The sequence below is a fragment of the Vanellus vanellus genome (genome assembly GCF_965231255.1).
Source record: "Vanellus vanellus genome assembly, chromosome: 27".
Lineage (NCBI taxonomy): Eukaryota > Metazoa > Chordata > Aves > Charadriiformes > Charadriidae > Vanellus > Vanellus vanellus.
The window spans coordinates 2,783,168-2,808,347 of NC_138932.1; the positions used below are offsets into that span (position 1 = coordinate 2,783,168).

At 58.8% G+C, this 25,180-nt stretch overlaps 1 protein-coding gene across 6 annotated transcripts in view; it reads right to left on the reverse strand.

Annotated features, from left to right (window-relative positions):
• Positions 1-25,180, reverse strand: part of MEF2D (myocyte enhancer factor 2D) — an 83,641-nt gene that overhangs the window by 51,989 nt on the left and 6,472 nt on the right. For all 6 annotated transcript variants that reach the window (XM_082495931.1, XM_082495932.1, XM_082495934.1 and 3 more), the window contains exon 2: positions 6,177-6,246. The gene's annotated coding sequence lies outside the window, so the exon portion shown is untranslated. The remainder of the gene's footprint in view (positions 1-6,176; positions 6,247-25,180) is intronic.

Here is a 25,180-nt window from a genome sequence, read left to right on the forward strand (position 1 = left end):
GGTCTCCAGGGGGACAGCAGGGAAGGCGCTGGGATGTGCCTGCGGCACAGAGGAGATGGATCCCGAGGGCAGGCGAGAGCTCAGGAGCCGTCGTGAGCGCTCCTGGATAAACACCAGTCACGATTCCTCTTGGAAAAGGAAAAATATTGGGAAGTAAAACCCCCAATAAGGTGGTTTTTTTTCTACAGACTTGCAAAAAGGGTGAGAGAGAAAGCGTGGTTTTCAGAAGGGGCGAGTTTGCGGGTAGAAATGAAAATATTTCAGTCCAAATTTTTGGCTTAAGGGTGGGGACATAAAAATAAAGAAATAATAAAAAATAAAAAAATAGCTGCCCAAATCGATTGTTTGCTTGAAAGAGATGGAGGAGGAGGAGGAGGAGGAAGAGGAGGAGGAGGAGGAAAGGGCTTTGAAGCCATCGGGACCCCACCGTTGCCCCCGGGCAGCCCTTCGGTTTCGAAAGCAGAAGCCTGGGATGAGCCCCGTGGCCCCAAACCCTGTCCCTGCACGGGGCCAAAGGGGTCTCCACGTCGAGCAGAGGGGAGGATCTGCTTCACCCATCCCCAGCGACGGTTAAAGGGTCTGGTTTAACCCAAAGAGCGAAGTTTATCCTCCAGCCCCGTTGTGTTCAAGCCATCCGTGAGCATCAGGGCCAGGGCAGCACACGCGAGACGCATCTTGGGAGAGAAACACTACAAGCACTTCTGAGGGATGCCGTCCTCCTTCCTATGGGTTTTGCACCTCGCAGAAGTGGATATTAAGATTATCAGCATTATTAATTCTAACCCCGGGTAGGATCTGGGCAGTCCCAGCCCCAAAAGAGTAACAGCGAAAAAAAATCCAACCAAAAAAAAAAAACAAACCAACAACCCGGAAAAAAAAAAATAAATCGAGGTGGAAAAAGCTTTTTCTAGGATGAGCCAAGCCCAGCGCCACCACGTCCATCCCTCTCGTGGGACCGGCCGGGCTGGTCGCTAGAGCAAACGCAACATTTATGAAACAGCTAAAGGAGGAGAAGGACCAGGAGGGAGAGCCCCGACACGGTGCTCCTGCCGTCACCTGGTGCTGGTGGTACCCGGCTCACCTCCTCACCCGTGCCGCCAGTTCCCGCCACACCGGGCAGCCCGGTGACGGCACCGAGCAGGAAGGCGTTAAAAAACCCCGGTACCCAACCTCAGAAGAACCACAATAAATAACCTCCCCCAGTAAATACTGCGGGGGCTGCTCCCCGCTCGCCTTCCTGTTTGCTTTCGCAGATCCGGGCTGGGACGGCCACCTCCATCCCCCAGCTCCGGCCCGGCACGGCGGTGGCCATGGCACCCTCCGCCCACGTCCATCCCCGGCATCGTCCCCGCCGTGGGGGACCACCAGCTTGCCCGACGGGCCGGGTTTTGTTCCCTGGGGACAGGCACGAATCCTGCTGCCTTCTCCTTGCTCGCCTAGGTTTGGTTTTATTTTAAGAGGAGGAAATCCCGGCTCACCCACTGCCCGGTGGTCAGCCCCCTCCTCCCTCTGTGCCTCAGTTTCCCCTTCTCGCCAGGCAGATGATCCTCCCAACATGGGAACTGCCCCCTCCTCCCTCCCTCCCTCCCCACGCAGCCCTGGAGAAAAAGCACCGGGTCCTGATTTACGGGCACTTTTGTGCTTTACCACGAACACAAAGGAGAGAGGGAGGGGGGCGGGGGGGGGGGGAAGAGAATTAGAGGCACACTCACATCGCAGATCTGTGTCAGGAGCAAAAAGGGGGGTCTGGGGCAAACAAGCTCCCCCCCCTCTCGGCAGAGCAGCGGCGACCGCGGAGGCTGACAATAGATAAGGGCTCTAAATTCGGCGCTGGGCTCCGGCACCGGGTTCTGTAAGGCGATCGGGGTGGGGGTGTGCCGGGCTGTTTATTTGGCTCCAAACTCCGCACCGCCACTGCAGCGTCACCCGTGTTTAAAAAGGGAAGGAACGAAAAGAGGGGAGAGAGAAAAAAAAAATTGGAAAAAAAAAAAAAAAGGGGGGGGGGGGGAGAAAAGTGCACACATACGGTCAACAATAACAACAAAATTAAAAAAAAAATCAAGAGAAAAGGAGTTGGGGGGGGGGGAATAAAAGGAAACCCAGTTGGGCTGGCAAGGTTTAAAGCGACGCCTGTTTTAAAAAAAGAAGTTGCTAATTTTAACTCTCCAGTGGAAAGAGTGAGAGGTACTTACAGGAGCCAGGGTGGCTGCGTCCTTCTCCGCGGCCGCTGCGCGCCGGCGGCCGGCAGGAAGCGCGCGGGATGGAACCGCTGTCCCTGCGCCGCTGCCACCCCCAGCAGCCGTCACCGTCACCGTCACCCCGGCCCCCGATTCCCCCCCAAAACCCTCTTTGGGGCGTACGACGGCGGTGAAAGGGCAGAGGCAGATGCGAAGGCAGGAGGTGGTGGTGAAGCGCGCGGAGGGGGAAGGGAGCGGCCAGAGCCCCGCTCGCTTGCCAACAGCTGCCGAAAGCAGCCCCCGGGCTCGCTTCCTCCGCCGGCCCGAGCCCGGGGACACGGCGGCGTTAGGGATGGACCCCACGAGACCCCCGGGGAGGACGAGCCCCGCTGGTGGGTGGGCACCGTTAGATGACATTTCTGACCACGTTGGCTTTTCCCGTCCCCCCCCTCAAGGAGAAAGGGCTTTGAAGACATTTTCCTCCCTCACCAACCTCACCCCCACCCCCCCCCACCACCACCACCGCCTCCTCGGTGGCAAAATAGCGGATGAGCTCAGCAAACCAAAGCGCAGGGCAGAGCGGTGACCACGAAAGGCCACCCGGCTCGGTGGGGCGTTCAAAGGTGACCTCCAGCAGCACGATCGCGTTTCAGCGGCCGCACGGGGCGGCAAGAAACCATCGCGTCACCCAACCCAGGATCCCACCTCTCCCCCGAGCCCGAAAGGAGCAGGGAGGGGGATTTTGGACCCTTTTTTACCAGCTTTCCCTGGAAATAAGGAGGATCCTGAGGGGTGCAAACAGCTCGGTGCCGGGGGAGGAGGCACAGTGGGAGCCCGGGAGCTGCAAACTCCACCAGTGGGGCCGGAGGAGGCCCCGGAGATGCTGGGAGGGCTGGAGCCCCTCTGCTGGGAGTACAGGCTGGGAGAGGTGGGGGGGTCAGCCTGGAGAAGAGAAGGCTCCGCGGAGACCTCAGAGCCCCTTCCAGTGCCTAAAGGGGCTCCAGGAGAGCTGGGGGGGGACTCTGGGTCAGGGAATGGAGCCATGGGGCGAGGGGGGAACGGTTTGACACTGAGAGAGGGGAGAGTGAGATGAGATATTGGGAAGAAATTGTTGGCTGTGGGGGCGGTGAGCCCCTGGCGCAGGGTGCCCCGAGAAGCTGTGGCTGCCCCATCCCTGGAGGGGTTCAAGGCCGGGTTGGACGGGGCTGGGAGCAACCTGGGCTGGGGGGAGGTGGCCCTGCCCGGGGCAGGGGGTGGCACTGGGTGGTCTTCAAGGTCCCTTCCAACCAAAACCATTCCATGATTAAACCTCCAAGCAAAGATGATGCCAGGCGGTAGGCAGCAGAGGAGCGGACCCGTTGGCCCAAAGGCTCTTCCCAAGCGCTGCAAATCATCCTCAGGCTGCAAAAATCTCCCCGCGAGAGAAGCCGTCTGGCACAGCCCCGGCAGCCCGTGCGTGCGGCGACGGCCACGTGATTTACCGAGCGCGGCCGCAGCGAGATGATACGCGCGTCTTCAGGACATGAAAGAGTCGATTCAATTAAGGTCACAGGCCCGAGAAGAGTTTTCTGCAGCAGATGCGGTTGGGCAGAGAGAGGTTTTCCCGGTGCGCCTCAAACGGGGTCGGCCTCGGGAAGACAAAATGCCTATTGATCGCGGGCAGCGATGCTGCACGGCGCAGGACACGAGGAGGTGGCTTCGGCGGGATTAAATCGCCCGGTGCTGGTCGTCGCGCGCTTCCGAGGCACGATCGATACCGCTCTTCTAATTGCTCAGCTCCTCTCGCTCGCAGAGCGAAGGGGACGAGTTTCAAAGAAGCCCCCGGAGATGCTTTTCCGAAATCCTCCTCCCCGGAGCCGCCCGACGTGCTGCCCCGCTCCTCGGAGCGAGCGATTACACAGCTGCAGAAATCGCTCAACTGCTCCTCCCCTGCCCAAAATTCTGGGCTGGCACCGGGGCTTTGCGAGAGGATCAAAAAAACCCGAGAATTTATGTCAGCTTAAAAAATAAGGCGCCGTCATAACCGGTCAATATGGAGTTGATGGAGCTGAGCATCCCGTCTCCAGCAGGAAGTGGCGATTTGGGGGAGAACATCTTTAATTACAGAGGGATCCTGCCACGGCTCGGCCGGGGGGGCCGGGAGGGGCGCAATGCGTGGGGACAGCGATGCTCAGCGGAGGGTCCTGTCCTCCGCTCCCACCCCCGGGCTCCAGCAGACCCCGCAGCAGACAGCCCCGTCCTTCCTACGCTCCGTTTCATCATTCACTGCATTAAAAAGCACGACCGTCTGTCGTATTTATCTGTGCCCGAAGCGAGCGGACCGGAGCCGGTCCTGTACCAGCACAGAACAGCAGCAGGATGGACACGGCCGAGCCATCCCGGCCCCGCTCTCCTCCGGCACAAACCCGGTGTCGCCGAGATACAGTGGGGCCCTTCCACCGCGTTCACCCCAACGCAAGCCTGTGGAGCTGCTCTTGGTTTCTACCAGCACAACCGATGGCAAGATGAAGTAGTTGGGGGGGGTCAGCCTGGAGAAGAGAAGGCTCCGGGGAGACCTCAGAGCCCCTTCCAGTGCCTAAAGGGGCTCCAGGAGAGCTGGGGGGGGACTCTGGATCAGGGAGGGGAGCGATGGGATGAGGGGGAACGGTTTGACACAGAGAGGGGAGACTGAGATGAGATATTGGGAAGAAATTGTTGGCTGTGGGGGCGCTGAGCCCCTGGCGCAGGGTGCCCCGAGAAGCTGTGGCTGCCCCATCCCTGGAGGGGTTCAAGGCCGGGTTGGACGGGGCTGGGAGCAACCTGGGCTGGGGGGAGGTGGCCCTGCCCACACAACAGGGTTGGAAGTGGACGATCTTTAATTTCCCTTCCAACCCAAACCATTCTATGATTCCATGAAGCCCTCAGCTTTGACCTTGCGGAGGAACCGGTGAATGCTCTCCCCATCTCCCAGCGCGAAGCCTCCAAAGGAATGACCTGTCCCCTCTCCCGCACTAAAAAACCACCTCAACCCAGCAAAACTGCTCGCTAAGCACCCACCAGAGTCCCCTCCTTTCAGGAGCTGGGGTCAGATTATTTTTAATAATCTTTCCTTCTATCGATTCCAATATGAGGTACAGAAGATACATTACACGAAACCAAAGAGCCCTCATAAAACGGGTCCGCGGTGTTGTCTCTACCACAACCTCATCGCGGACGAGGGAGACGCAAACATTTACTGTAACAGCAATAAACGGGCGAAGAAGGTCGAGAAGGGAGAAAACCCAGACAGCGGGGGGGCCCTCTCCCGATGGCACCTCATTTCTGGGGAACACAAGGGACCAAATAATGGTTGGTTTGGCCACAAGTCTCATCCAAAAGGGGAAAACCAGGGGAGGGAAACCCTCCTTTGTGCCAACACCCCCGTTGTACAAAAAAACCCCACAAAGCCCCAAATCAGCACCGTGACCATGGCTGGGATCCAGCAGATCCACACCGGGGAAGACGGGTGTTGGAGAACCATGGAGGCACCCACTGTTGGGTGCCAGGCTGCAGGACCTCAAGCGGGTGCTACCTCCCTGCCCCACACCAGCTTTGGGGACTCTGGTGACCAGTCCCGCTCACTGGGACCCCCATGCACCCACAGAAAGAGAGGGGTGCGCAGCCAGGCAGGGTCCTCCCTGCCAGCACCAGGACCCGCTACTCCTCCTGCCACCGGAGCAAAGCTGTAGGGACAGATCCTGCACTAATTTGGGAGTCTGAGCCCCTGAGCTGCATCCAGCTGGCATGACCTCCACAAGGACAACCTCCACGAGGGTGACCTCCACGGGGATGACCTCCACAGGGATGACCTCCATGGGGACGGCTTTCATGGGGACGGCTTCCATGGGGATGACCTCCATGGGGACGACCTCCATGGGGACGACCTCCTCACCCCCAGCCTGGAGCGGGGGAGACAGTCCCAGGCAAGCGAACTCCAGAGGGAAGGCAGTGAGAGCCCCAAGGTTGGGATTTCCCCCCTACCTGCTACGCAGACTCCTGCATCTTCTGCTCCTGCCAGAGGATGAGCTGCGGCCACCGCTCCTCAATCAAACTGCAAAAGAAAAAGCGAGCAACCATCAGTCTGAGGGGACGGAGGCAAGGCCAGGGCTCCCCGCATACACCGTCCGAGCATGGCCAGACAGAGGGGACAATGAGGGGCTCCCAGTCCCCCCCCCCCAGCAGCCCTGGGTGAGGGGACAGGAGCTGGAGGGGTCTCCTCCTGCACTGCTCTGCTCCTGAGCATCACTGCAAGGGCTGCAGAGGCTGGGTGGGACCTTGCCGGGCTTCTGCAAGGCAACCAGGAGCCCTGACGCTATGAAACGTGGAGAGCATCCCGGTGCGCGGAGGTGGGGATGGGATATGGGAACCTGTGGGACTGCAAAAGAAAGGGGGGGGGAAAAAGAGGAAGAGAGACAGGTATAAAGAGACCACAGGGAAAAGAATCAGAATAGTTTGGGTTGGAAGGGACTTCTAAAGGCCATCTAGTCCAACCCCCTGCCATGGGCAGGAACATCTTCAACTAGACCAGGTTGCTCCAAGCCCTGTCCAACCTGACCTTGAACACCTCCAGAGATGGGACATCTCCCACCTCTCTGGGCAACCTGGGCCAGTGTCTCACCACCCTCATTGTAAAACACTTCTTCCTTATATCTACTCTGAATCTACCCTCAAGAAACCAAAAAGAGCTCAGGAATGAAAAATAAACCATAAACCAAAAATTATCATTAATGAAGGACGAGATCCAGCCCGGCAGCGAGTCGTTCCAGGCTTGAAGAGAACTCGGCGATCTCAGTGAAGACCCCCGTGGGGAAAAGCCCCGACCTGTGCGCTCGGCTGCTTTCTCCTGGGTAGTGCAGCCCAAAGCGGCCCTCGACCGGACCAAAACGCCGCGGCCCAGAAGAAAACGCGGCCCTTAAATTCATCTCGCTCGCCCCTGCAAGATGGGAGGCAATCCATAGGGTGAAGCACATCTACCAGTGGCTGTCACCATCCAGCGTGAACGGTGTCTCTCCCGCAAGTGAGAGGAACGGTGCTTTCTCCCACCGAAAAAAAGGGAAACTGAGGCACGGCGGCCAGCACCCGTCTCTCCGAACGCGCCGCGAGCTGCCGTTCCCGAAGCCGAACTGCAGCCTTACTGCCGGCGCCTGCAACACAGCGAGGAATTGTGCTCAGCTTTCCGGCGTCCTCATCCTCCGCTTCAACCACAAAACCAGCCTTCCTCTCCCCGGCTGCCTCCCCTCCCACGGCCAACTCATTTCCTGACATTACAAAATTCAGCCCCAACAAAGCCGGAGCGAGGAGCGCGTGGCTCCAGCCGGGGCTGCACCTACCCCGAGGAGCCGCGCAGAGGGGACACCCCAAAACAACCGGGGTACAAGCGGCTTTCCAGCCTCCCCAGAGCACCAAACCTCGTGCCGCACAGGCTGGGGTCCTGCCCGATGGACCGGCCACAGAGTTTCCCAGCGTGGGGACAGACGGACGAGTCGGGCTCCATCACCTCCGTGATGGGAGAGCAGCGGAGAGAAGGATGGGGGGCTCCAGCTACTGCCCCGCTTGCACCCCGTAACGCCCAGACCAACCTGTTGCCCCTTCTCCCCCCCAAGACCACCCCTTTATTTCCCATAATAAAAAAGATTGTCCCACGTGGGGACAGGGACACCCACAGAAGTGTCACCTTGCTTAAGCGCCACACTCCCAGCCGGGACGAGGGACGGTGCTATCTGCTCTTCCACTTTCTGCCCGATTTCAGCTGCCAACTCGGGGGTCAGGGGCTGCTTCTCTGCCAACGAGCCCCCCCCCGAGCACACCGGGACACTGTCATTAGTGCAAACCCCGCTGTTACCGCAGGGACCGGTGCCGGCTCCAAGGGACGGAGTCGTTAGCGTGAGCGGGACCACCCTTGCACCAAGGGGCTGCACCCACGCCACGGATGCCGTCCTCGGTGTTTAATGCAAAGAGTGTCTTGACAGGCTCCTGCCCCCCCCCCCAGATCGGGGTAGGAGCAGCTCTTGCTGCTCTCAGCGTCGCGGCGCCTTGCAGGGCTGCTGGCAGAGCACCCGCGCTCCCTGCCACCACCCTGCCGTGGGGACCGGGGACCGCGGGCTGGGCTGGGCTGGGCTGGGTGGAGGATGTGTGAACACGTGGCTCGGGGCTGCGCTCGGCGCTGGCTCTGTTCCGGGCAGCCGAACCCCTGCGTGCCCCGGGGGACGCAGGGCCAGCTCCGCCATCCCGTTGGGATGCAACTTGGGGGGGGACGCGAGGCCAAGCGAGACCTCTGATGTGTTGTCCCCCCTTGGTGGGGGATGCCGGTAGACAAGCCGGGAGCATCCCTGTGGGATGCAGGATCCCTGCTCACGGCCTGAACCCGGAGCCACGTGCCCGCGGTGCCAGCCCACACGCCATCGTCATGGGACAGCCCGCACAGCCAAAATAGGGACAGCAAAAATATCCGCGGCTGGTTATTCCCAGCAGCCTACATCCCCGGCTCCCAGATGCTCTCCATCACCCCTGGCGTTACCACGATGACCGTGGGACAGCGCCATGCAGCCCTCAGCCATGTCACAGTCCCCAAACTGTGCCAACTAATGGCAATGCCTTTGCCGAGCCACTCCGGCAGCTGCGGCGAGGTGGGAAACCCAGGGGGGGGTCAGGATCGGTCTCAGGGTGTTTCACCCGGCAGGCAGCTCTGACGGAGCCCGCGCACCCCCCTCCAAGGGCCTGATCCCACCCCAGCGCAGGGGTGCAACCCAGCGTCACCCGGTGTCACCCACCTCTGGATCAGCCACCAAGACGAGGATGAACGGCACGGGGAGACGGACCACAGCGCACACAACCTCAGGGGCCCGATCCTCTCCAGCCCCACGGCGACAGGGTCGCTTCACGCCCCGGCCGCGCTGCAGAAGCCCTTCAGCCCCGGCGGTACATCCAGCACCAGTAAACCCCAGTGAACTCCCAGTCCCTATTTCATAGAGTTTCCAGCTGGGGGAAAGAAGCAAAGCCCCCACACCGGCTCCCTGTGTCCCTCCACACACACCCTGTGACCCGGCGGACGAGCATCCCAGCACCGCTCCCAAAAACTCTGGATTCTGGGGGATTTCGAAAGGTCACCGTCCGACCTGCTGCGGCACGGTGAGAGCAGGACCGGGCCACCGGCAGCCCCAAGGGACCCCTGGGCCGCCCCGTCCCCGCGGCACTGCCTGCTTTCGAAGCTTTTTTTCTTTTAAAGAGAGAAATGCTGCCCAGGAACGGGGAAAATATCGTGTTTTCAAAGCGCTCTGTTATTTTATAAGCTGGGGGGGGAAAAACCACGTAGGGGAGGGATGGAGGCAGCAAAGGCAAATGAATTCCCCTTTCTAAATGAAAAAAAGGAGGGGAGGAAAAGGGGGGAAAGAGAAGACGATCTTTCTGTCCAGCTTTCGGACAGAAATGCTGAGCAGAGGATAAAATTGTTCCTGTTTGAAAAGCGAAACTTCGGTTTCACCCGGCGACGAACCAAAACGGCTCAGAGCGGGATCTGCCCGCGCCCCCCCTCCCCCCCGAGGGCAGCAGGAAAACCTCCCTCATGTGTGCAGAGTTGGGGGGATCTCCTGGAACCCCCAGTTTATTAACTGCTGTGGTGGGACTGGTGCGACCTGCGGGGTGGCTGGTGGAGCTGCTCCAACCTGCCCGGAATGATGCCGGAGGAGGTGCTGGGATGGCTCCCGGTGACTGCGCTGGATATCGGCTCAGGTGATGCTCGGCAGCCCCTGCGCCGCAGCCAGGCTTCGCTAACACCCCCAAATATATCTATATATTCCCATATAGAGATATACACCCTCAAGTATATACGCCCTCATATATAGATCTCCCCAAATATACAAATACATAACCCCATATAAACACATATATATATATCCCTGACTATATATACATATACACACACTATATATATTCCTGACTACAGCTATATATACTATATATATATATGTATCTCCCTGACTACATCATATATACTTGTAATAATACCCCCAAATAAATAACCCCCCTGAGCCGGCGGAGGAAGGGCGTCACGCAAACCCCATCCTCACCGTGCGCAGAAGGCTGGAAGACGCCAAATCGCTCAACCCCGCTCCCGGCCCCGTTATTAGATCCATCACCAGCCAATTAAGCCGCCGGCAAGAGCTCGCCTCGCCACCTCGGCAGAGGAAAGCCTCGCGGCGGCTGGCTCGGCTCAGGGTGCCGGCGTCCCCGGGGTATCCCGCAGGGACACTGCCATGGGGACATCGGAGCACACGGGGGAAAAAGTCGAGGGGTGAAGGGGAGATGGAGGAGGGGGGAACCATCTGCTGTGGGGCTCCTCCGGGGCCATGCGGAGCCGAAGGGGCCAAGAGGGAGGCGCAGATTGCGGAGGGGAAGAGCAGCCGACCGCAATCTCTCCTTCCCCTTTTTTCATGTTTCCTCTAGCAACGGGCTCGGGGCCACAAACATTTGGATGCCAAACCCTGAACTTCCCCCACGCCGGGCTCCCAACCCAGCTCCTCTGCTCGTGGACTCCCATCCCAAATTGGGGCGACCCCAGACCCCAGTTCCTGGGGCTCTTCCATGTCGGTCTCAAGGGGTCCCGGCAACCAGCATTAGCCAAAATTAGCGACATTAGCCACGAGAAACCTTGGCTCCCAAGTGCCCATTGAGCCGGATCCTGCACCCGAGTCCCACCACCGTCACCACGACAGGGGCTGCAGAGAGAGCGCCGGGACGGTGAATCCACCTCCAGCGGCAGGAGATGCTCAGCTGCCCGGCATGACGGTGCCGGAATGAGCGATGGCACAAAAGCCACGGCACAAGAGCCATGGCACAAGCCAGCCGTGCCGAGGACACGTCCACGCCGTGCAGAAGGTGCGACCGTCACCGGCGCTCCTCCAACACCTGGGATGGCTCAAAGGTCCCCCCAGCCCCAGGCAGGAGGGAGGGAGGGGGGGGGTCACCTCCCCTCTCCTCCAGGTCACCTTGCCGAGGCTTTGCCCCCACGAAGGGTCCCCAGCACCCTGCCCAAATCCAGCCCTTGGCCGGGTGCCGGACAGCCGCTCTCCAGCCAAGCCCCGGCCGTGCTCCAGGAAAGGTCACGGCAGCCGAGCGCGTGGCACAGCCGTCACCGCAGGTGTTGCGACAGCGGCCGCCGGCCCTGCCAGGACTTGGGGGACACGAAGGGGGTGCCAGGAGTGGGGGGGGACGGGGGACGGTGCGCGTGTGCGACCGTTGGAGCCACCGAGTTTCGGTCTCGCCGGCTGAGTTCCTCCTTGGGCGGCGGAGATGCAGAACCGAAACCTCCAGCTGTATGGACGCGGGGGCGGCCAGGAGGCGCAGGAGGGGACCGGCATGAATTTCGGGGCAAAGCCATGCACCGTGCCACGCCGGTGACCAAGGGATGGTGGGGGAAGCGTGGGAGGAGGGATAGGCACAGCGCCCACCCCTCTGCACAGCTGGGCCACCCCGTCTCCTTGTACCCCGCACATCTGGCGGGAGCAGAAATAGCCCTCGGCACGTGGGTGCCCACACCTGGGCGGGCTCCAGTTTGCGTGTCGTGTCCCCCCCTCCATCCGAGAGCCCATCCAGGGGCTGACACTGCCGCAAGACGTCCCCCCGCGTCAGCCGAGTGCCCATCAGCAGGACCAGCACAGGGTGGTCCTACCACCCTGATGCACCTCCTGCTGCTCCCAGAGCGGGGAAACTGAGGCACGGAGAAGGGAAGCAAAGAGCAGAGCTGGAAACACAAACATCCTCCAGCCCAAACCCCCATTACCACCCCCCGAGCAAGCCCCTCACCCCTCTCCCTGCCCTATCCTGCTCACCCACCGGCATCAGGAGGACCCCAAGCCTAAACCAGCCCCCAAACACCCGAGGACACGGTGGGGGTTCCCACGAGAGCCGAGGGACGCCGAGATGTGGGTGCCCCATGCCCCAAGCACCCAGCTCTTGCCCTGGTCCCCGTGATGGAGGCAACACTACAGGCCACATTGCCACCTGCTGGCACCGGCCCCGGGGCCCGACGGCACCGGCTAACCCGGTACGGGTATGACCGGCCACTGCCACGTTTGACGGGAGCTGCTGCTGCTGGATTCCCTTAACTAATTTTATCCGACTTCAGGGCAGCCCGGCACGGCACACGCGGGATTCCATCGCAGAGGTGCCAAGAGGGGCTGGGGGTGCCCCCACCCGGCTCGTGTCCACCGGCGTCACCGGGGCATCGCCCAAAAGGCCCCCAGTGCCGCTCCAGGGATGCAGGAGGGTCTACAGCGGCAGCGACAGCTACTCCGGATTTGCGATTCCAGCTCCTGCCGGCATTGCCGAGGCAGAGGTAAAGCAGAGAAGGCACCATCAGCCGTTTTGCCCCCCTGAACCCTCCTGCCTCCTCCACCGACCCCTCCTGCCTCCCCCAAAACGCCACCGATCCCATCCTCACCCATCTCTCGAGCCACGCTCTCCTTCCCGCGGCACGGCGGATCCTCTGCCACCGCTTTGCAGCCGCTTCACGTCCACGTACCGCCCCACGCGAGACACTGGGGGGGGGGGGGAGACGCAAATCCCACAATTTATCACCGACGTTCCACCGCCGCTGACCGACGCAACCGCCCACGGATGACAAGGAGGAAAATCGACACCGAGTTTGGTTCTTCGGCACCCGCCGATGGCTCCGGAGGGCGGCACCCTGGCCGGGGCGGTGGGTGCAAGGAGCAGGTGGGTGATGCTGGAGGGGGGTCCCATCCGCAACCCCATCCCAGTGCGCCCAGTGCTTGAGCACGCATCGGCGCCAGCACGGCCACTGCCGTGGGCTTGCATGTTTATGGCAACGACACGGACCCACGCGAAGGGCTCATGGATGGCGCCGGGAGTTGCCACGCGCGTGCCCGGCACGGCGAAGCACATGGGGTCGCACGGAGCGGGTGCCAGCTCCCCTCGCCCCCCCCCAATCTAGGAACGACCCCCACCTTGGGAAGGACCCCAAGGGAGTTTGCCCAGGGCAACGCTGCATTAGCCACCTCCCCGAGCCCGGACCCCCGGCCGGGCTGTGTGCCCCCGTGCCCGCTGGTGTCAAGACCGGCCGCCGGGCACAGCGAGGCGGGTCCAAACTCCAGGGCCACCGGGTGAGGTGTGGTGAGCCGGGGCTGCGCGCCAGCGCGTGCCAGAGCCGGGCGGGAGGGAGGATGGGAGAAAAATCATCGTAATTGAAGAGTAAAACCCGTGCCCCTTCACCCCTTCGCCTGAGTCAGCAGCCGCCGGCCCCGGGGACGGTTGGCACCGCCGGGACGGTTGGCATCGCCGCAGCCTCCCCGGGCTGCCACCCGTCCCCTCCCCATGGAAACCAAACAAACACCTTCGCCCAAGTCCAAACCCTCCAGCCCATCCGTCTCCTCGCTCTGACAGGCAGTGGCGGGTCCCAAGTCACCTCCCCGCTGCCGTTAGGTGACACTTTGGGGTGGCAGAGGGCTTCCCCACCCCGGGGAAAGGGGACAGCCACCGCGCCGGAAAATCCCAGCCCAGCTCCTTTGCTGGAAGCCGAGAGGTTTGGTGTGTTGGTTTTGGCTTTTTTTTTTTAAACCCGCTTAGAAGGTTGCACGGCAAAGGGGGGCGGCCGCCTTCCAGGCACCCAGCAGCCTTCAGCACCCCCCCACACCTCGCTCCCCCCACCCGCCGGCACCGGCACCCACCGTCGCTTCCAGATGAAACCCCGGCAAGTGGCCGGGAATCCATCCGAGCCCAGCGGGAGATGGGGCTGCTCAGCCCTGGGAAGCAAAAAAGGGGGTTCACCCCCGAGCCCCCGTGCAAATTCCCGAGCCTCCATGCAAAAGCGGGAGCTGCATCCCGATGGAGTGAAACCTCTGCCACCCGGCAGCCTCCAAAAACCCCAGCAGGGAAGTTGGGGGGGCGGAGGGGGGGGGGGGAGAACCCTGACCCCGAGAATAAAATCAGCCCTGGGAATAATAAATAAATCTATAATACTAAGTATATAATAATAAATATATAATAATAAATACAGAATAAAATCGGCCCTGGGAATAATAAATAAATATCTAATCATAAATCTATAATAATAAATATGTAATAAAATCAGCCCTGGGAATAATAAATAAATAAATAAATATCTAATAACAAATCTATAATAAGTATATAATAATAAATCTATAATAAGTATATAATAATAAATATATAATAAATATATAATAAAATCAGCCCTGAGAATAAAATCGACCGAATCGACAGGCTCAAGCCCCAAAACCCTCAGCCAGTCTCCGCGGGGAGGGCGCCTACTCCCCAAACTTCAAATCCCCTTTTTTAAAAAAAAAAATAAAATAAATAAATAAATAAATAAAAAGATATTTCTCTCCGGCGAAGTGCAGAGAAACACTCGCACATTCGGTGCCGTCGTCAGCAACTCCTACACCGCCCCCCACGTACGCCGCTGCGAGGGGAAAGCAGAAGGGGGATTTTATAGGCACCTACAGTGAAAAAAAAAAAAGAAGGGAAAAAAAAGAAAAAGATATCTCTGTGTAATTTGGTTAACCAGTCAACCGAGCGGCACGAATCCGTAGGAAACTGCCCCAATGACTCGGTCCCCCACCGGGCGATGAAACCTCCGCGGCCGGTGCAAGCCATCACCTCCTGGCACCTTCCTCTGACGGATCAACCCTTGGGAAAAATCCTAAATCCCAAATGCAACCACCCAGGATGAACGCGCCGGCACTGGCAAACACCAAAAAAAGGGAGTTTTTTTAAGTCTTGCTATCGCTGAGAAAACTTTTGGTGCGGCAAAAGGGGACCTGGCAGCGGCACCGTGGCGCTCAGCATCCCCGGTGCTTTTTCCCCTTAAAGCCCCAGCCCCGCAGTCCTGTAATTTAAAGCCAAAATCACGGCGTTCCGATGGAAAAGGGAGGGAAGAGAAGCGGCTCTCTGGCCCAGGAGCCAACTAAAACAAATGGAAAGTGTTTTGCTTTTTAATCTCGTGATTTTTTTTTTAGCTAATCCCTCCATTGGAAAGGGAAGACGGGCTCGGCGGCGGGATGCTGCACGTGCGGAGCCCCGGCCAGGACAGCAATCCGAGCCCTTCTTGCTCTCCATTCCGGTCCTTTTTGGTCAGATTTATCCTGACTTTTTCTCTGAATGACTCTACGGGGTTGGAGAAACAATAGCAGAGTTTGGGGAAACTTTTTAACGGGGGATTTTGCTGTATTTCTGTCTCTCTTTTATGAAGAGGGGAGTTTTCTCTTTTAAAAATACTCTTTTCGCTTTGGGTTTTTCCCCAGTTTAGCACGGGAGGGCTCAGAGGTAGGAAAACCCGCAGACCCCTCCACTCCCATCGGCTTTGCCCCTTTCTTGGGAGAGAAGCGGGGTCCTGTCCCTCACCTGGCTGGAAACCGGGCATTCATTCCGGTTGGAAAAGCCCTTTAAGACCATCGAGACGACGCAACAGGGAGTCGCGCTCCTGGGAAAATTCCTAAAAATAGGAAGTTTTAGAAGTGGGAAGGACCACAAACACCCAAGAATGGGGCTTGGGGGTTTGGTTCCTTCTCCGGCGCTGGGCAAGACCCTGGATGGGATGCAGAAGGGGAAAAACAAGAGCCAGGATAGGTTGGGGGGCTCCTCCTGACCCCCACCGCTGGGCAGCGCACCGGGGCAGGAGCCGGTTTGAACCTCTTTGCCGAACTTTGTCGTTAACCCAAGTAAGCGGAGAGACGGAGCCGGTGGGAAGAGGAGGAGGAGGAGGCCGTCAGATGCCATGCCCAGAGCCCAGCAGGGAAAAAAAATAATAAATAAAAAGAGTCGCATTTGCCCTATTTCTTATCTGTTTGGAAACGGCACCGCTTTCCCAGCTGCGGAGGCAAGCTCCGTTCCCAAGAATTTCAGCAAAGCCATGACCTCTTTCCAGGATCATACAGTATATGGTGGCGGGGAGCCAGGGCTAATTATAGGCGCAGGAAAAGGGGGAGAGAAGCGTTCGGAAAAGCTCTACCTTCCCAACGGCACGGCCCCGGCTCGGCCCCGTGCTGGGGACGCCCCAAAAGGGCTGCGAAACCCACGGCAAGGCGAGCAAACCCCACGGCAAGGCCAGCGAACCCGGGCGCTGCCGGGCATCGCTCTTCCCCCTTTTTTCTAGGATAAAACCCAGCGTAAACCGCGGCTCTCGCGCCGATTCCTGCCTTGCTGCGGCGCGGGAGGGCAGCGGGACGCGGCACCAGCACCGCATCGGCTGCAGAAATACCAAAGTCGCTCGGTCCAAGGTCGGGAACGCGAGCGTTCCCTACGGAGACCCCATCTCCTCCAGCCCAGAGATGCCACCAGCCCCTTCACCGTACCCTCCTGCGCCGGCGGCTGCCGCCCGCAGAGATGCTCCCGCAGCCCAAAGGCAAATAAATGGGCATTAAACTTGACCGGAGCAAACCACGGGCAAATCCAGAGCCTGGTTCGTGGCGGTTTGCCGGGCAATGTCAGAGGAGTCACCTCCCTCCTCCCGACCCCGCTGGATCCGGGATGTCGGAGCGGACGAGGAGACGTTCACGTAGTGCGAGACCTTCCAGCGAGGAGGAGGTTGGGCAGGAAAGCACTAAAACAGGCAGTGATTTATTTTTTTTTTTTAGCCACCAAGCTCCTCTTCACAGCCACGTTTCAAAACGAAAAGCAGGAAAGATAAAAATCCCACCTATTTTTTTTTGGGGGGAGGGGGGGGAAACAAAGCCAGCATCCCTCTCGCTTGCCACAATGGTTTTCGTTTGCCACCAAATAAAAATTGAGCCTCAACGCCGGCTGCTCGCTTATCCCCCCCCCCTCCCCGGCCTTGTACGCTGGCTTCCTTGTTTGCCTGCGCATGTGGGAACGTGTGGGTGTGCGGTTTTTGTTTTGCTTTTCGCAATCTTTTTCGGCAGACCGTCTCCTGATGGTTCGCCCGCCGCCAGCCGAGCGCGCCCAGCTCCGCTCCGCCATCCGGCGGGACTGACTCGCCACCTCTCCGGCTTTTGACTTGCGCGAAGCCGTTCTCCTCCTCCTCCTCCTCCTCCTCCCAAGCGGCTTCACAGAATGGGGCGTGCGGGGACCCCACGGAGCCTTGGGTGCTCCGGAGCTCTTCCCATCACCCGGTCGCCCCGGCACAGTCCCGCCGGATGGGGGGGGGGAAGGACGCCGACGCCGGGTGCTGCCCAGGGGAGCGTGGCGGTGCAGAGCAGCGGGGCACCAGCTCCAGCTTCCCAGCGGGAAACCGGCCGCTCGCTAAGGGAAGGAATCCGCCGGGTCGGAGCGATGCCCTTTTTAAGGCTCCCGCAGCAGCGGGAAGGGGTTTAAGCACGTACCGAGCTCGCCCTCCTCCATCCAGCATCACCTCCCGCGAGCTCGCCGCATAACCGGGCTAAAACCTCACCCTTGGCACCCGGGGCGCTCAAAAATGCTCCTAAGGAAGATCTAAACTCAGTGCAACCAAAAACCAGCTCTATTTTATAACACACCCACACCCCCCCCATCCCCATCCCCGCCACCAGCGCCCCAAACGGAGCAGAAGCCAAACAGCACCGGCGTCCCCGCGGGCCACACCAAAAGGCGCCCGTGACTGCCGGGCACCCAACACCCGCTCCTCTTCCAGCGGCCAAACGCGGTGGGAGCGGGACGGCGCAGCAGGCACCCCTCCCCGCCGAGCGCAGCCCACCTCGCCCGGGGAAGCCGGCACGTCCCGGCGCAGCACGTGGCGCCGACGGGGACGACACAGCCCCGGCTCCGCGGGCGACGCCGCCACGCGCGGCTCTAAGCCCTAACGGGATAACAAGCTCACAATGAGATCCTAATGAAGGATTAGCGAAATACAGTTTAAAGAGATTAAGGCTGGGTGCAGCACCGAAACTTTTTTTTTTTATTTAATTTTTTTTTTTTTTTTTTTTTCTTCCCCCCTAGAGCTCGGCAGAGGTGAGACCCGGATTTCAGCCGCTGCCAACATTCGCCGGCGACTCAGCGTGGGGTTTTTTTTTTTTTCCGCCGCAGTCATGCAAAGAGGAGCCGGGGCTGCAAAAAAAAGGATGGAGGAACACCAGGAAAAAAAAAAAAAAAAGAAAAAAAAAAAAAAAGATTGCTCGTGGCGCCTGAAAGCTCTGCCTCAGGCGCTTTAAAAGCGAGCCAGAGGCTTCCTTCATCTCTCCCCTCCCACACCAGTCCCTTCCCATCTGCATCCCAGCTGCGCCCGAGCGATGCTCTGGGTCCCGTTCATAATGACTGTTGATGTTATCCGCCCGAGCCGGAGCCTTCCAAGGAGCCCCAGGGAAGCAGGTACTCAACTCTCATTCAGGGAAAGTTATTAATATTAATTTCTTGGCTCTACACAAACAGAGCAAGAAGTCAGCCCCGGCCTCGAAGAGCTCGGCGCGACTGCCAGCCCCACGCGCGCTCCGAAAGGTCAGGAGTCTGGTTCGCCCCCAGATCAAACGACGATGTTTTAAAATAGAAAGCACCACATCTGGGGTTGCTTTTTGGGTTTTTGGGTTGGGTTTTGGTTTTTTTTTTTTTTTTGGTCACTCGTATTTGTTCCCCGCAACCACCAACACCAGCAACTTTCTCCTTTCCGAGAAAGGGCAACATGACTCTCACCCCATCACGGGAATCCGGGAGCTGGGGATTTGCTAAACCAGCCCCAAGAGCGGGAACGCCCCAGGGGGTGAACGGGCAAGCGGGGCCGGCACTGAGTGTGCCGAGATGGGCTCGTCCACCCCTAATTTCAGCCAAGTTGGCCAAAACCAGGCGACGAAAGGGAGGTGGGGAGGGGATCTGAGAAACATCCCTGTCGAGAGGCTACAAAACAAATCAAATGAAGATGTTTGGAGCCGATCCAGATGTTTACTAGTGACGCACGCGGAGGTATAAATAATTATCCGGTAGGAATTTTGTTCACAGGCAGCTCTCCCTTATCTAATCAGATCTCAGCGCGACGCGGCCCCGGCCTCCCCCCCTCCTTCACCTCCCCAGGCTTAAAAAGTCTTGAGAAAACCAGATGCGAAATTAAAAAAAAAATAAAAAAAATAAAAAAAAACCTCACTAGGAGCACCAATTTAATCCCATTAATCACTGGGCGCTCGGACCGGAGCTGCCAGGGCTCAGACCTCATCCAGGCACAGCTCGAGGAGGGGGGGTCGGATCCTGCCTGAGGGTGCAGAGCGGGGCTGGGGAGCCCCGTGGATGGCAGTGGGTGTAGGGAAGATGGCATTCGCGGGGACAGGAGCCGGCCACGGCATCGGCCGAGGAGCTCGCCTGTAAAAAAACCAACTGCTTAAAAATACACCCGCCAAGAAAAACCTCCCTCGTCCGGCTGCGCATTACCGACCGGCGGCTTCGGAGCCCAAACGCTGCAATTACCTAAAAATAAATGGACCGCAAAGCCCCGAGACGCCAAACGGCAGAGGGGGACGAAGACGGCACTGAAGGGCACCCCGGCAGCGCCCAGCCCGGCAAACCGGAGGGACCGCAGCCGCCAGCGACGGTGGCGGCATCACCGGGAAACTCAAGTCCGCGTGCGACCGTGAAAACAGGTTGAAAAAAACCATAAAAAGGTTTTAACAGCTCAAAAAAAAAAAAAAAAAAAAATAAAAAGCCCACTTCAGCTGAGTTTTCCCAGCCATTAGCATCACCTAACGCGCTGCTGCTGGCGCTGCCAGAACATGGAGCAGCCCCCCCCCCCCCCTCCTCCCCGGGCCATCATCGCCGATGGTTTTCCAAAAATTAAACCAACCCACCGTAGGCGAGGGTTTCGCAGAGGCCGGAGACGAGCCGTGTTGGGAAACTTACTGTAGAAAATTGGCCGCCGGGCTCTGGCTCCTTATCCCTACTGGTGGGAAAGTCTATAAATCTCTAATAAAGAGAAAAAAAAAAAAAAAAAAAAAAAAAGAAGAAAAAAAAAAAATCCCCTCCCATTTTATTCCTTCTCTCTCTTTTCCCCCCCCTCAACCCCTCTCCAAAGGATTGCGAAACCGAGAGGGCAGCCGGGGCTTGGATCTGCAGCATTTCTGAGTTCCTACGGAGTCTGGGCTCCCTGCCACCAGCAACAGCGGCTCTGGGGGTGTGGAAAAAGGGAGGAAAAAAAAAAAAAAAAAAAAAGGAGAGGAGAAAAAAAAAAATTAGGAAAAAAAAAAAAAAGTCCTGTTTATTTTGGGGGATGAGAGAGAAAACTTGCAATGCACAAGGCTGGGGGGGGGGGGGGGAGCAAGCACTGCGCGCTTTGTAATAATGGAAAAAAAAGAGTTTTGGTTCAAAAAGCCGGGATTTTGGGGGGGGAATACCGAGCTCGCAGAGGATGCTCTTTCCTGAGGTGCACACGGGTGACGAGCGATGTCCTCCGCACCCCGGGGAGCACCCATGGGTGCTGCCGGGGGCTATGCCCTGCCCTGCCGCGACCCCCCCGGTCACGGTGAGGGGAATTACCGAAGACAGGCTGGAAGAAAAGCCCGCTCCAGCCGTGACCCAGATTCCCCTCCAGCCTGATCCCTCACTGAAGTCATAATCCTTGGGAGGGCTTCTGGTCCTCTTTTTTTTTTTTTTTTTTTTTTTGTGTGTGTGTTAAAATACATCCCTGCGCGTCGCCATGGCGACGAGGGTGATGCTATAATTTCAGCATTATAGACTTCAAGTGCGAGAACAGGAGGGAGAAGAGGGTTGAAATATGGACGAGCCACACTGGTAATGTATTTAGGGAAAAAGAATGAGGGAAGAGAAAAAAAAAAAAAAAAGAAAGAACCAACCAAGGTGGCACCTTCGCTCCATCCTGGAGGGATGGGGGTGAGCTCCTGGGTACCCGCCCTCGGGCATCGTTTGGGCAGCAGCTTCCCCGGGCACGGATGCTCCAGACCCCGCAGGGCTTTGGAGGATGCAGGCTGCCACCCTGCCAGGACGAAGGGACAACTCACGGGGTCATGGAGGGGTTTGGGTTGGAAGGGACCTTGAAGACCATCCAGTGCCACCCCCTGCCCGGGGCAGGGCCACCTCCCCCCAGCCCAGGGTGCTCCCAGCCCCGTCCAACCCGGCCTTGAACCCCTCCAGGGATGGGGCAGCCACAGCTTCTCGGGGCACCCTGCGCCAGGGGCTCACCGCCCCCACAGCCAACAATTTCTTCCCAATATCTCACCTAAATCTCCCCTCTCTCAGTGTCAAACCATTCCCCCTCATCCCATCACCACACGCCCTCATAAAAAAATCCCTCTCCAACTTTCTTTCCTAAATTCCCAAGGCAGCCCCGAGTAGGATCACCCTATTTCGGTGCCCACCACAGCTCAGCACCCGCCCGGCGGCAAAACCAATCAACTCTGCAAAGAAGCAGCTCCAAAAAAAGCCACCCAGCCCTTTTTTACCTTCATTTTCCACCACCTTTCCTTTCCGCCTGGCTCTGCCCAGGTCAGGTCCCAGTGACATCCCAACGGGATGCGGGATTCCCCCGAGGTCCCGACGGCAGAAACCCCCCTGTTTTCCCAAGCCCATGAGATACCTCTGGGTGCTCTCAGCATCACGCTGCCCCTTCGTGTCCCCCCCCAGCTCCGCCAACCCCCAGGAGCCTCAAGCTCTCCTAGGAAAATTCCACGAGCTAAACCAGTTTTATCCCCCGTTTCCATCTCCCCTTTCCCTCCCCATCGCCCGGCACCGCCCCGGCACCCGCAGTGCCGAAAAAATTTCCGAAAGCCGCACAAAAACCCAACTGGTACACAAAACACCTCTGCCTAAACACAGCCCAACGGGCTGTGACACACAAACACCCCCCGGCCCCCCCCCGCCACGAGGGAGACGGGCTCCCGGGGTCCCAAAGGAAGCCGAAAAACCCCGGGGGACGCCTCGCCCCCACGCCACGCTCGCCCACGCAACCTTCCAGCTCCGGTCCGGTGCACGGCAGCTGGTACGGCGTCCAGCCTGCAGCCCGCAGCTTCGCCCTCTTCCCCGACGGCAAAATTTGGGTGGCCAGCATCAAGGGGGGGGGGGGGTGGGGAAATGTGGGAATCACCAATGGACCCGTGCCGGAGCGCCGGTGCCTGGCCACAGCTCAGAAAGGCAGCTTAAAAGTGGGAAACCTGGGAAGGCAGAGGGATGCTGGGACAAAAGGGTCTTCCGAGCCCAAAAACACTTGAAAAAATAAAATAAATAAAATAAAATTTTAAAAAATCATTGCAAAAATGGGATGAATTTCCAGCCATGGGACACCGGGGCTCGCACCACTCCGTGGATGCAACGTCCCATCTTCTCCCAGGTTGGGACCAGACCTTCAGAAAAGCTTGCATAACCTCAGGGAAAGGGTAAAAAAAAAAAAAAAAAAACAACAAAACCAAAACAATAATAATCAAAAATTCAGAACATGGTGTTTTGGTCCCCAAAGGGGAGCCAACACCCCCCCCCCACCCCCAAAACCTCAGCCCCCGACCTGGCAGCCCTTGAGCCATCAGGGTTGCTTTTAGCCGTGCCCCCGAGCTCCATATTTAGCCTCAGGAGGTATTTATCTTCGAGAAGCTAAAAACAAAGCGGCATTTGCATAATAAAAAGACCCCGTTTGCTGGGTACATGTGTAGCATGGCGGGACGCGCGCGTGTGTCGTGTCGCAGCGGCGGCGGCGCGGGGAAGCAGGCATGCAAAGCAGCCTTCCTCCCTCGCCAAGGTGAAGGTCACCCGAGCGGATGCTGAGCTCGCCGGTGGCCGGTCCTCTGCGCTGGGAAGGACGAGGCAAGAACATCTTGCCTTAGGGGAAACCTCTTCCCGACCTTCCCGCTTCCATCTCCTCCAGCCGGAGCAGCCGGCGCAAAGGCAGGCGTGAAATTCCGCCGGCGAAGGCGCACGCTCGCCTCCGGCTTCAAACCTCAAAGATCAGAGGACAATTAACAGGTTGGGTTGGGTTTTTTTTTTTTCCCCCAAAAAATTCTCTTGATTTACAACCAAAGCCGGTCTCACCGATTCCTCTCCTGCATCCAGAGCGAGGACCTGCCGGCAGCGTTCCCCCCTGGGGAGCAGCGTCTGCAGGGCGGCAATGAACTTGACCCAAGTTGGTTGGTCCCGAGGTGGCTCCCGGGGACACCGGGACCTCACCCCCCGGCTCCGGCAGGCGGGAGGTTGGGCAGCTCAGCCCTCACCCCTCCGACACCGGCCGTCACGCCGCGCCGTGCCCGAGCCTGGACCCGCCACTGACGTCATTGTTTTGGGACAAAGTCCCTTGGCGAACCGGTGCCACCCAACTCCCTGTCTCCTCCCTATCTCACCACGCCAAAACCCTACCGGAAAACCCAAAGGGGGATCCCACCGAACCCCAAAAAGCACCGACACCACCCCAAAAAGACAGACGCTCGCCTCTCCCAAACCGCCCCTCGGCACTAAAACACCATCTCTGCCGGGGGGAGGATCGATGGAGGGAGCAAGAAGCAGCAGAGCAGCCACCAGCTGCCGCGGGAAGAGGCTTGGCTGCCTTCGCCAAGCGCCATCCTGCTCCAACCATTTGTTCGGCTTCTATTTTAGAAAGCGCCGGGGCTCGGCGCTACGCCGGCTCCCAACCTCCCCACCGCCGAGCGAGGCGACAGATTTCTGCGAAGAAGGAGCGCCGGCTCCGCTCCCCCCATCTTGGCAGCCGGCAGCCGCGCCGGGGGGATTATTTTTGAACGAGCGAGTCGAGAGGTGCTAGTTTTCCCGGCGGCTCGGTGCCGGCGCGTGGGAAGGACGGCCGTGCCGAGTCAAGGGAAGGTTGGGGATGGATCTGGGATTCATCCTTCTGCCTGAAATCCCGGAGACGGGGCACGGGGTCCTTATGAGCCACGTGGAGACGTCCAGCGGTGCATGGAGCTCACCGGGAAAGCATCACCCCAGGGAAGAGGCATCCAATCCCACAGCCCTTCCCACGCCGGTCCACGCACTCCGCGGCGAGCCCGGCAGGCGCACCGGTACACCAGCCAGAAAACTGCCCCGAGCCCCCGGGACGAGCAAACCCCAACCCTTCCACCCCGGTTCCCACTTATCGAAATAAATTTGCTGCCATCGCAGGGTTTTCTTCAGGGCAGAGATAAGCACATGGTTTATCCCCGGTGATAACCGCGCTCGGAGGCACCTCCTCGCCACCGCCATGCAAGCACCGGAGGGGACGCTGGGTACCGCAGAAGGGAGGGGGGTTTCTGGCACGTTCTCAGCCGGTGCCCTCCCAAACTTACAGCTCCCTTCGGCAGAATTTTCAAGGGGAAAAATTTCCCCGCTTGGCAAAGCTGCGGCAACACCGGGGTTTTTCGGCCACTGCAGCCCAGCCGAGCGGCACCGGGGTCCCCTCCCGGCCAAGACGCTGCGGGTGCCGCAGGACACCGCACCCCCGGGGGACAGCCGCGGGTCCCCAACCGGTCACGCTCAGGCGAGACGGGTCGTTCCTCCCCAAGCTGTAAGCACACATGTACCACCTCCGTGGTTCATCGTGGACATCAGTCGCGATAATTCGACAATATATCAGATATTTAGACAATATTCAGACCCCACCGATGGTTACGCAAGCACACGGCCCCTCTCTGCCACCAGACTGCCTCAAGAGCGGTAAAAAACCACTAATTTCTTCGCAATCCTCTCCCACTGGTGCCACCACGGAACAGGAGCACCGGTGCTGCTCCGCGGAGAAGACGGTCGTGGCGAAGACACACCGCGGCCCGGGGCTGCGGGACAGGAGGGTCTCGGTGACCGCACCAGTGAGAGAGGAAAAAAAAAAAAAAGAAAAAAAAAAAAAGTCTGGTTGGTCAAAATAACTTCTTTTTTCAATTTTTTTTTTCTTCCCTGTCAGTAGGAACTCCTGCCGCGGCACCGTGTCTCAAGGTTACTGCGTGGGGTGGGGGAGGATTTCAGGTTTTACAACCAAAAAATTCCCGACAGAAACTCAGAAACGTTGCCAGTTTTTCACTCAACAGAAGTCCTTCCTCCAATTTACTTAATTTATTCCACTCTTTTTTTTTTTTTTTAAATTTTCAGAGCTCGATGCGGCAGGTTTTAAGCAAACCCCGTTT